Raw genomic sequence first — 12,500 nt, forward strand, 5'->3', positions numbered from 1 at the left:
TCATCCCAAATGGTCAGGTGGAATTGGTGCAACAATCCTGCTGAACCTATGTTAAAAACTCGACAGTTATTTGTGACCAGGTTTAGCAGTAATTTAAAGGCAGAATGAGCTTTTCGTCCTCCTAGAAGAATGGTGGCAGCAATGCCAGATAATGCTACAGCAACTGCAATTCTTTGGAGAGAAGCAGTGTTGTTACAAATGTTTTACTTGTGCCACCAGGAGCATCAAGGAAGAAAATTTCTCCACTTTTTTCTCTGACTGACGAAATAATTATATCATATGCACAATGTTGTTCTGGAAGAAGTTTAGGTTCATGTTCATTCACAAATGCAGCCAACTCTGTGATGTCATAATTTATCTCATTTGCTGTTGCTTGAAGTTTAATCCCTATTTGACGGTTTATTTTTGGCAGTCCAGAGCCAGACTCCTGCAAATTTCTGCCTCCTATGGCCAAATCTCAATCTTCAATTTTAGTGAGTGCTTGGTTAAAAACTGTTTCAGGGAACTGAATATTGATATCTGGGTTTGCCTGCTGAACTGCATACTTTAAGTCCTCAACCATGTCCCCATGATGTTTCATCCAAAGCTGTAGGGGACTGCTAAGTCGACACATGTTCAGTATAATTGCAAAATGGTTACAAAGTTTCCTTGGTGAATCTGATACTGATGCTTCAGTCAATGCAAGGTCCCAATCTTCATCATTTTCTAAAAAAACCTTGTTGATAGCTTGCTTCCCTATAAGTTTCACACAAAAAGACCATTTACTCTCCTCGAATCTTGGAATGATTTGAGATCCTGTATTTCATGCCAAAGGAGCCATAAGTAGTAGCATTCTGCTTGGTTTGGGTGGACACTGTAAACTCTTGCAAGAGCATCAGCCCCACCCACATTTCCTCTTGTGCCATTTATTGTTTCTCCAGGTGTAATACTCCAGTAGTTGTGGGTAAAAGAGTTTTCTTGCATCTTCATCTACTTGACACAACTTAAAAGTGGCAGTAGGGATGGTCTCTTTTGGAGAAAGTGCTGGCTGCAAGGCTGTTTGTTTTGTAAATAAAAGATGAATATCTGCCTTACTGTTCCCCTTGAGGTCGCAGATATTTTGATGTAATTTTTTTTCTACTGAACCAAATCTCAAACGATTTATGCCAAAGTGTAGCTGAGGAGGTGTCCTCTTTAAGACTGTTAACAGTTTGCAATTTAGTTGAGAATTAAATTAGTGGTGAAGCTTGGAAGCTGCTGCAATTGACGAAATGGTGGACTTAAGAATATATTCATATATACAAAGACATATGCATAATGTGAATACATTTATTGTTGTGTACAGATACATACAAACACACATAGACATGCACACACCTGTTCATTTATTTCTACAAAAGTGAATGGACATGATCTGTAAATATGTTTGCTTGCACATTCCCTATGCAAATATCAGTGTTTGTCTGTCTATATGCATGTTTCAGAGATAAAATTAAAGACGGTTATTAAAGAAAATAAATTGTATTTTGCATTTGAGCAATTCAGTAACTTCTGTAATTCTGTATAATTCCTATAATTCTATAAATCCTGCAGAAATGAAATTTCATTGGCACTAGGTTTTACATTCTTCAAGTATTCAGTAAAAGAAATGGTGGATTATTTATAAATGTAAAAGCAATTCCTCTGAAGCTTACCAAAATCAAATTTGTTCCAATTATTAGACCTGTGTTCTATAAAAGTCTTTGTAATCTGCCAAGGTGAGAAATAGTTTGAAACAAAAGGACCAAAATTAGATTTGGTACTGTTGCATACATACATACATACATACATACATACATACATACATACATACATACATACATACATATACACATACATACACACATACATACATACATACATACATACACACATACATACATACATACATACATCATACATACTATACCATACATACACACATACATACATACATACAACATACATACTACACACATACATACATACATACATACACACATACATACATACATACATACATACATACATACATATACACATACATACACACATACATACATACATACATACATACATACACACATACATACATACATACATACATACATACATATACACATACATACACACATACATACATACATACATACATACATACATACATACATACATACATACATACATATACACATACATACACACATACATACATACATACATACATACATACATACATACATACATATACACATACATACATACATACATACATACATACATACATACATGCATGCATAGATGCATAAATGCATAGATGCATAAATGCATACATGTTAGCATGTATAATGACATACATTCATGCATACATGAATAAATGAATACGTTTGCATACACATGTATAAGTGATAGTATTTGTATGTGTTTGTGTGCATTATTCAGAATGTACATATACATGTATAAATATATATATTATATATGCACACACACACACACACACACTCAGATATATATGTGCATTCATGAACCTATTAGTTAATCTCTCTGTGTGTTTATTTACTTGTGTGTGTGTGTGTGTGTGTGTGGATAGATGAATGATAGAAAATGAATTGAATGACTACAATTGTTTCAACACATTTTAACACCTGTAATACATTAGTGAGATGTTGTGGGATCCTTATTATACATTTAAAGCATAAAATGCATCCCCTCAGGTGCATTCTCACACAGAGTGATGTGACACTAGGATCTAACTGAGGACTTATTTAAACAATCATCTGAGGCACATGTTCTGCCTTGAGTGGATGATAATGATTACATAACATTCTACCAGTGTATTTCATGTCGAAAAATGTGTTGAAACAATTGTAGTCATCATCATCATCATCGTCGTTTAACGTCCGTTCTCCATGCTAGCATGGGTTGGACGGTTCGACCGGGGGGTCTGGGAAGCCAGAAGGCTGCACCAGGCTCCATGTCTAAATTGGCAATGTTTCTACAGCTGGATGCCCTTCCTAACGCCAACCACTCCGTGAGTGTAGTGGGTTGCTTTTTACGTGCCACCTGCACAGGTGCCAGGCGGGGCTGGCAACAGCCACGGTCAATTGGTGTATTTTTGTGCCACCGGCACGGAAGCCAGTCGAGCGGTGCTGGGCAATCGGCCACGGTCGGATAGTGCTTTTTACGTACCCCAGACCAGGATCCTGGCTGGTTCAATTCGATTTCGATTTCGCTTGCCCCAACATGTCTCACAAGCAAAGGGGGTTGGCAAGGGTGCCTGTCGTCGGTCGCATTGGAGTATTTACGTGCCACGGCCACGAGTCGGATGGTGCTTTTAACGTACCACCAGACCAGGGATCCTGGCTGGTTCAATTCGATTTCGATTTCGCTTGCCCCAACATGTCTTCAAAGCAAAGGAGGTTGGCATGGGTGCCTGTCGTACGGTCGCATTGGAGTATTTACGTGCCACGGCCACGAGTCGGATAGTGCTTTTTACGTACCACCAGGCCAGGGATCCTGGCTGGTTCAATTCGGCTTCGATTTCGCTTGCCCAACATGTCTTCGCAGCATGGGGGGTTGGCATGGTGTCTGTCGTCGATGATGTTCTATATCGACTTCGCTTGCCTCAGCCGGTCTTGTGTCCAAGGGAGGAAGGCATCATAAGTGGGCTGGGCTCACTTGTCCTGCCTGTCTTCTCACGTACAAATATTTCCAAAGGTCTCGGTCTCTGGTCATTTCCTCAGTGAGGCCTAAAGTTCGAAGGTCGTGCTCAACCACCTCGTCCCCAGGTTTTCCTGGGTCTACCTCTCCCACGGGTTCCCTCAAACTGCTAGGGATGCACTTTCTCACACACCTATCTTCATCCATTCTCGCCACATGACCATACCAGCGCATCGTCTCTCTTGCACACCACAACTGATGCTTCTTAGGTCCAAAATTTCTCTCAAGGTGCTAACGCTCTGTCGAGTATGACACTGACATTACACATCCATCGAGCATACTGGCTTCATTCATCACTCACGAGCTTACGCATGTCCTCAGCAGTCACGGCCCTGTTTCGCTGCCATGTAGCATGGCTGTTCGTACACACGCCATACAGTCGGCCTTTTACTCTGAGCGAGAGGCCTTTATCACCAGCAGAGGTAAGAGCTCCCTAAACTTTGCCCAGGCTATTCTTATTCTAGCAGTTACACTTTCAGCGCACCCACCCCCACTACTGACTTGTCACCTAGATAACGGAAGCTATCAACTACTTCTAGTTTTTCATCCTGGAAAGTGACGGAAGTTGTTTTCTGCAGATTTTCGAGGTTAAATGCTCCCGAGCATCTGCCACATACAAAAACTATCTTCCCAGTTAGCCTACCTTTGACATAGTAGTGACTTTAAATAAAGAATGTCGTTCGTTCCAATTTCTGTCATAGAGTGTAAAGCATCTCAAGAGAAAAGTCGGGCATAAGAATCATCGGATGTGGTGTGCAAGAGAGACAACTGTGTTGGTATGGTCATGTGATGCATATGAATGAGGACAACTGTGTAAAGAGGCGCCAACCTCTACCTGTAGAGAGAACTTGTGGAAGAGGTAGACCCAGGAAGACTCAGGTTGAGGTGGGGAAGCACAAGCTTCAAAGTTTGGGCCACACAGAGGCAAGAATTAGTGACTGAGACCTTTGGCAATATGCTGTGCATGAGAAGAAGACACATCAAGCCAGGTGAAATCCTAGTCACACGGCTGATGCTGGTGTCACGTAACTGTCACCCATGCTGGAGGCATGTAAAAAGCACCTTTCGAGTGTTGGGCTTCATGGAGGAAAAGTGGGTGACGCCAGTGGCACAGGAAAAGCTCGTTTTGTGTGTTAGGCCTCACAGGGGCAATGGCGAATGACCGAGACCTTTGGCATTGTGTTGTGCTTGACCAGAAGACTCATCAGACCAAGTAAGATCACAGACGTAGTAGATACTGGTGTCACACAACTGGTACCCATGCCATTGGCACGTAGAAACACCCATTACTCTCTCAGAGCAGTTGATGTTAGGAAGGGCATCCAGCCAAAGAAGCTATGCCAAATCAGACTGGAGTCTGGTACAGCCTTCCAGCCTTGCCAGCCCTGGTCAAACTTTCCAACTTATGCCAATATGGACAACATAAGTTAAATGATGATGATGATCTATTTATATAAACTGTATGGATACTATGTGGAGGCACAATGGCCCAGCGATTAGGGCAGTGGACTCGCGGTCATAGGATCGCGGTTTCAGTTCCCAGACTGGGCATTGTGAGTGTTTATTTAGCAGAAACACCTAAAATTCCATGGCAGTGGGTGGTGACGAACTCTGCTGTACTCTTTCACCACAACTTTCTCTCACTCTTTCTTCCTATTTCTGTTGTACCTGTATTTCAAAGGACCAGCCTTGTCACACTCTGTGTCACACTGAATCTCCCCCGAGAACTACGTTAAGGGTACACGTGTCTGTGAAGTGCTCAGCCACTTGCACATAAATTTCATGAGCAGGCTGTTCCAGTGATCAGATCAACTGGAACCCTTGTCATAACTGACAGAATACCAACCACCAATGGACACTATGGAACTGCTGGTGTATATCCAATAACAGGAGTGTTTCCACTGTATGATGACATCAGGTAGCCAATAACTGCGTAGCATTCTACAAGGTTTTTACCTGAATCTCCTCTTTCTCTCTTTAACTATATATATATATATATAATCTCAAGATTAATCAGCCGAAATTGCGAGGATGATCCAGTTCTTGACTAAAGATAAAAGGCTTCAAATGACCCGTCCGTGTTTTTTTGTATCGTCTATCTGGATGTTTTGTTGTCCCTTTTTGTATCACCTAGTTGTCCGGATTGTTTTGCATTCTTGTCCCATTTTGTATTTTATATATATATATATAGCGGCGTACGTACACTTTGTTCTCTTATATTATATATATATGCATACATATATATAATATATATACATATACATGTATATCTATAATATATATATATACATACATGCATATATATGTATATATATGTATATCTATAATACACACACATATATTTAAATATATATGAGATTTTTGAGTAAGTTTGAATATATATTCATACATATATGTGTGTGTATATATATATGTATATACTACATATGTATGTATGTATGTGTGTGTGTTTATATATATATATATATATATATATATAAATAAATATATATATATATATACATATATATAATTAGGGTTAAGCAACAAGTTGCTTAGCCACATACTGAAAAATTTAGAAATAGCAGTCAAAGACCGCTTATTTCTATTTACTAACTGTATAGCTCCACATATAACATTTACCTGCAACTCACAAATGCAAAAGAAGGAAAATAACGAAATTAAACAGTCTTCGGTCAGTTGTGGATGCGTTTCTGGGTTAGAATTAGAAAGAACTCATTCCTGTCAACAGCACAACATTCCATTAGATTATAGATTTGCAAATGCTATTAACCCACCTCTTGCATCCCGATACTGCGTAATCGGAGATAGAAGAAGATTGTCAGCACAAACCAAATTCAAATTGATGAATGAATTTGTATTTTCCCTCCAAGATTACCATGTGCGTCACAAAATAGTACCGCAGAAAGAGAACTGTGGTTTGTTATAAGGGAGTGAAAAATTTCATTATTAATAATATAAAAGTAAATAATTATTAATTTTTAAAATTAATAATTATTAACCCGTTTTTTATTAATATATATATATTCTTTCTTTTCTTTTATTCTTTTACTTGTTTCAGTCATTCGACTGCGGCCATGCTGGAGCACCGCCTTTAGTCGAGCAATTCGACCCCGGGACTTATTCTTTGTAAGCCCAGTACTTATTCTATCGGTCTCTTTTGCCGAACCACTAAGTGACGGGGATGTAAACACACCAGCTCGGTTGTCAAGCAATGCTAGGGGGACAAACACAGACACAACAAACACACACACAACACATACATATATATATATACATATATACGACAGGCTTCTTTCAGTTTCCGTCTACCAATCCACTCACAAGGCATTGGTCGGCCCGGGGGCTATAGCAGAAGACACTTGCCCAAGATGCCGAACATCAAAATAAGTTTTAAAACTTTATTGTAAGTTTTATTTAGTCCTAATTTATTTATGTTCCACTCTAATTTATTATTGCTATGCCTCACTGGTGAGGCACATGTCCTACCTTGGGAAATGCTGTTGTAGATGCTCCTTCATTCAAGAATTATGATGAAGATAGTAATGGCAAGGAAAATTCTAAGGTTGCTGTTGATGCTTTGTTTGTTTGTTTGTGTGTTTGTTAGTGTGAAGTGGTCTTCCTCCCATTAATGGGAGAAGTCCGAAACGTGGTCCTTTGCTATTTGTAAGACCCGCAGAAGAGAAAGCAGGTCAACCCCTGACGCCGAGAGCATCGATGGATGGATGAATGTGTATCCAGGCTCAGCGGTTGCGTAGGAAGTCGGGGACAAGAAACAGGAAGAAAGTGTGAGAGAAAGCTGTAGTGAAAGAAGAGTACAACAGGGGTCGCCACCACCCCCTGCCGGAGCCTCGTGAAGTTTTAGGTGTTTTCGCTCAATAAACATATACAGCGCCCGGTCTGGGAATCGAAACCGCGATCCTCCGACCGTGTGTCCGCTACCCTAACCACTGGATCACTGCGCCTCCTGCTGTTGATGCTTACCATTGCTTCAGTTGCTATTGCTGGTTATAATGTGATATCAGTGATGCTAGTAATAACGGCAATAATAATGATGATGGTGATGATGACGATGATGATTATAGTGATGGTAGTGATAAAACTGGGACAGAGTGACACTTAGATCAATTTGTTATTGATGTTAATTGTTATTGATGTAAATATCTTGTAATCAGTGATGTCTCCACGAGAAGAGCGCTTATAAAGCATTTATAATTCACACATATAGAAACTTATCTGTCTAACTGTTGATCTATCTGTCTTTCTACCTAGTTATTTTAAACCACCTACCTGTCTCAGTATCTACCTGCTGGTCTGTCTATCTGTCTTTCTGAATCTACTTATTTATACGTATTATGATTTATACACATATGTGCACAAGCACTCATATATGCACATATGCACACATATGCACACACACACACACATCTGGGAATATGAGTATGTATCTGTGTGAGTTTATATATGTGTGTGTGTGTGTATGTATATAATATATATATGTATACGTATCTATATATATATGTATGTACATATATGTATATATATATATACGTATGTTTATAAATAGATAATACTTATATATATATATGTATGCATGGCATCATGTTTTATTTTGATTAATTTACTCCACCACCTACACCACCAAACGGTATATACAGGTGCTTACAATTATCAAGTACTCACCCCGAATCTGTATGGCATATGTATATATATATATATATATATATATATATATAGATGTATTTATATATACATATATATATGTATTTATATATACATATATTGTATATATATAATATATATATATATATATATATATATATATATATATATATATATATATATACAGTTGCGGCCAAAATGTTCTGAACTGCATGGTTTTCGTCGAAAAATAGATATAAGTTTTATCAAAGTTGTTTTATGTTCTATAATTTTCACAGACAATAAATACGATATTATTTGTTATTGTCTGAGATTTTAGTGTAATTTGAGAGAATAATACAAAAGTTATGGATGATTAAGTGATTTACTGCAAAACCCATGGCGGCCAAAATGATCAGAAAGGTTGAAAAAATAACAAAATAATCAAAAATGACAGAGAATACTGGAATTATTTAATATTTAGTGTGAAGCCCTTTAGCTTCAATCACACTTTGACATCTTCGACTGCATGAGGAAATTAAATTTTCAATTTTTGCTAGGTGATCTTATTCCATTCTTCCTGAAGAGCATTCCATAATGCTCGGTTGTTTTAGGATTTCTGGCTTTCAAACGTTCTCCTAGAATATTCCACACATTTTCAATAGGATTAAGATCTGGGCTTTGAGCAGGCCAATCCATAATAATAACCTTTTCAGCCTTGAGGAAGTTCATGACCACCTTAGCCTTGTGACATGGGGCATTGTCCTGCATGAATATGGGTGGTCGCTTAGTTGAATTTCTCAGCACAGGCAAGACATGATCTTTTACAAGTTGTTTATAAACTCCTGCACTTACCTTTCCATGTAATCGCACCAAAGAGCCCACACCATCTCCAGATATCATTCCCCAAACCATGACACTTCCTCCACCGAATATAACACTAGTTTTAAGGCATTTAGGCGACAATTTTTCACCTACTTTTCAACGAATGTACCTTTTCCCATCTGAGCCAAATAACATAAACTTAGATTCATCACTGAAATGCACCATTTGCCATTTTTCTTGAGACCACAACACATGTTCGGTTGCAAAGGTAAGACGACACTTTTTATTTTTGGAGCTGATCAGTGGCTTCACTGCAGGTGCTCTTGCTTGTAGGTCATGTTCAACTAAACGACGAGACACAGTTTTTCGAGATAAAGTTTTCTTCAGTACAATGCTCATTTCCCAAGAAACAGCAGCAGCAGTTTTAAATCTGTCCTTTTTAACCAACTTTACCATAGCACGATCTTCTCTCTTGGTCGTTTTTCTTGGCCTACCTGTAGACTTTCTTGCTTCACATGAACCACAATCATCGAAGACCTTAAGAATACCGTGAACAACACTTTTTGACTTGTTAACAATCTTTTCAATAGACCTAATACTTAAATTATCCTTCTTTCGAAGCTTAATAATCTGCTGACGAATTGGTAACGGAGTAAGTGACATTATATTAACAAAGTACACTGCAGATATTCTTACTAATGTTTAGTAAACGAACCATCACGTAAACAAATTCAAAACATTAGAGTTCGCCAGTTAAATATACTAAAACACGGAGTAAAAGTAAAAGCACCGTTCTGATCATTTTGGCCGCCATGGGTTTTGCAGTAGTAAATCACTAAATCATCCATAACTTTTGTTTATCCTCTCAAATTACACCAACATCTCAGACAATAACAATTAATATGTATTTATTGTGTGTGAAAATTATAGAATATAAAAAACTTTGATAAAAACTTATATCTACTTTTCTGGCGAAAACAATGCAGTTCAGAACATTTTGGCCGCAACTGTATATGTATATGTGTATATATATATATATATATATATATATATATATATATACACACACACACACACACACATATATACAGAGAAAGAGAGAGAAAGAGTGCTTGATAGATAGATAGCTATACATATACATACGTATACATACATATATCAATATAAATATGATGCAGTTAACAAACAATGAAAAGACCTGAAAAAACAATATATAGTTAAGTGAAAATGTCATACAAATACAACACAAAGGACATAGACAAACCCATATATAGACAACACAGTTAAACTTTAGCAGTTAGAAGAGGAATAAGGGGAAAAAATAATCATGAAGATACATTGCTCTTGTCCAACTGAAATAACCCAAAACGAAATAAACGAAAGGATATATATTTGAGGCAGTAAGATATATATATAAAAAAATAAACTTGAAATATTGGTTTAGGGATGTACCTGTCTGGCATGTGATTTAATCTGAGGCCATGTGTTGATGCTAAAGCAATTATAGTCTGGAAGACAAATATTGGCCATTCAAAAACACTCAAGGACTGGTAACTTTTATTTAATCATTTAATCATTTAATATTTTGTGTCAAAATTTTTATCACCTTATCTATGACTTGATCACTGAGAATTTCAAGGCAAGTCTGAGAATGTGATGAAAATTTCAAGTTGGAACATTTGAATAATTAAGTAAAGTTTACAATTTTTGTATGTTTTTTTGGGTGACTAGTGTGTGTCCTTCCATGCTGAAATATTGGATGTTACTCAAACAGATAGAGACACCCAGACAGACAGATAGGTAGGTAGGTAGATAGATTGATAGATAGATAGATAGATAGATAGATAGATAGATAGATAGATAGATAGAGAAAGAGAGAGTGGGAGAAGAGAGAGAAAGGTAGATAAACAGCTATATATATATGTGTGTGTGTGTTGTGTGTATATATATATATTTAGAGATAGATAGATAGATAGATAGATAGAAAAACTGAATGATAATGGAATAGGCATAGAGAGTGAAAAGGAAAAAGATGCAAAGAAAGAGTAAATGTGGTGTCATGACCAAATTAACAAAATAATAATTGTATGCTAAAGGGTTGTGTGCATTGATGTGTAGATGGAAGAAATTAGACATTAAAAGAAAAAATGCGGTACAAATAGAATTTCCCTTCTTCAGCTGTCCAAACTAAGGACTTTTTGCAGTTTTAGTGCACGAGGACAGTACTATATTTGAGTATCATACTACACAGCTGGTAGTGTGAGCACAAGACCAAAGAGGAGATTCGTTTACTCATTCAACACATCTTTACTGTTATTGCTCAAGGCAGAAGCTGTGACATTAATGTCACCTCCATGGAGAAACATCAGTTTACTTGGAAACAGGTAGGGGTTGGCAACGGGGGTGGGGGGCAGATGCCCTTCCTGTTTCCAAGCAAAGTAATATTTCTCCACAACCAGACATGTTTCCTCAGAAGACTGGAAATGAAGGATACTGATTGCATGACTTTGACACTCACAACTATCATGCAATGTCAATGCAAGGAGAGAGAAGGGCATCTGGCTGTAGAAAATCCATCTCAACAGATTCCATCCAACCCATGCAGGCATAGAAAATTGGACGTTAAAATGATGATGATGTCTATAGATTTGTTCATAAATGTGATTGAATGAGTCATAACAGACAAAATAATCAATAGATGTATAAGGTCGATAGAGGGATAAATAATCAAATAAAATGAAAAATAATCAATAGATGAAAAAGTAGATAAGGAAAAATGAATAATTAATGATGAATATATGGATGGAAGTTTATGTAAATGATGTATAAAATTGTAGTCATAAAGGGCTAAAAGTTTAATTAGAGATTACAGAAGTAATACAGCTTCATTGAAATGAGTGCCTTCATGGTGTTTTTGTGGTTGGATGGCCACGTATGGGGTGTTTTATATTTGCAGCATGCCTTAGAGAAGACAGTGACAGCTGAGACTTACATTACCCTGAGTTGTCATCATCATCATCATCATCATCATTGTTGTTGTTGTCATCATCGTCATCATCATCATCATCATCATCGTCGTCGTCGTCGTCATCGTCGTCGTCATCGTCGTCATCATCATCATCATCACAATCACAGTCATTGTCGTCATCATCATTCTCATTATTTTAATGTTCACTTTTCTATGCTTGCATGGGTCAGCTGGAATCTGCTGAGGTAGATTTTCTTTGGCCAAATGCCTTTCTTGTCACAATGTCTCATCTGTTTCAAAGCAAAGTATTATTCCTTCCACAGCTAGACATATTTTCATGCAAGGTTAT

This window comes from Octopus sinensis, linkage group LG7 (genome assembly GCF_006345805.1).
Source record: "Octopus sinensis linkage group LG7, ASM634580v1, whole genome shotgun sequence".
Taxonomy (NCBI): domain Eukaryota; kingdom Metazoa; phylum Mollusca; class Cephalopoda; order Octopoda; family Octopodidae; genus Octopus; species Octopus sinensis.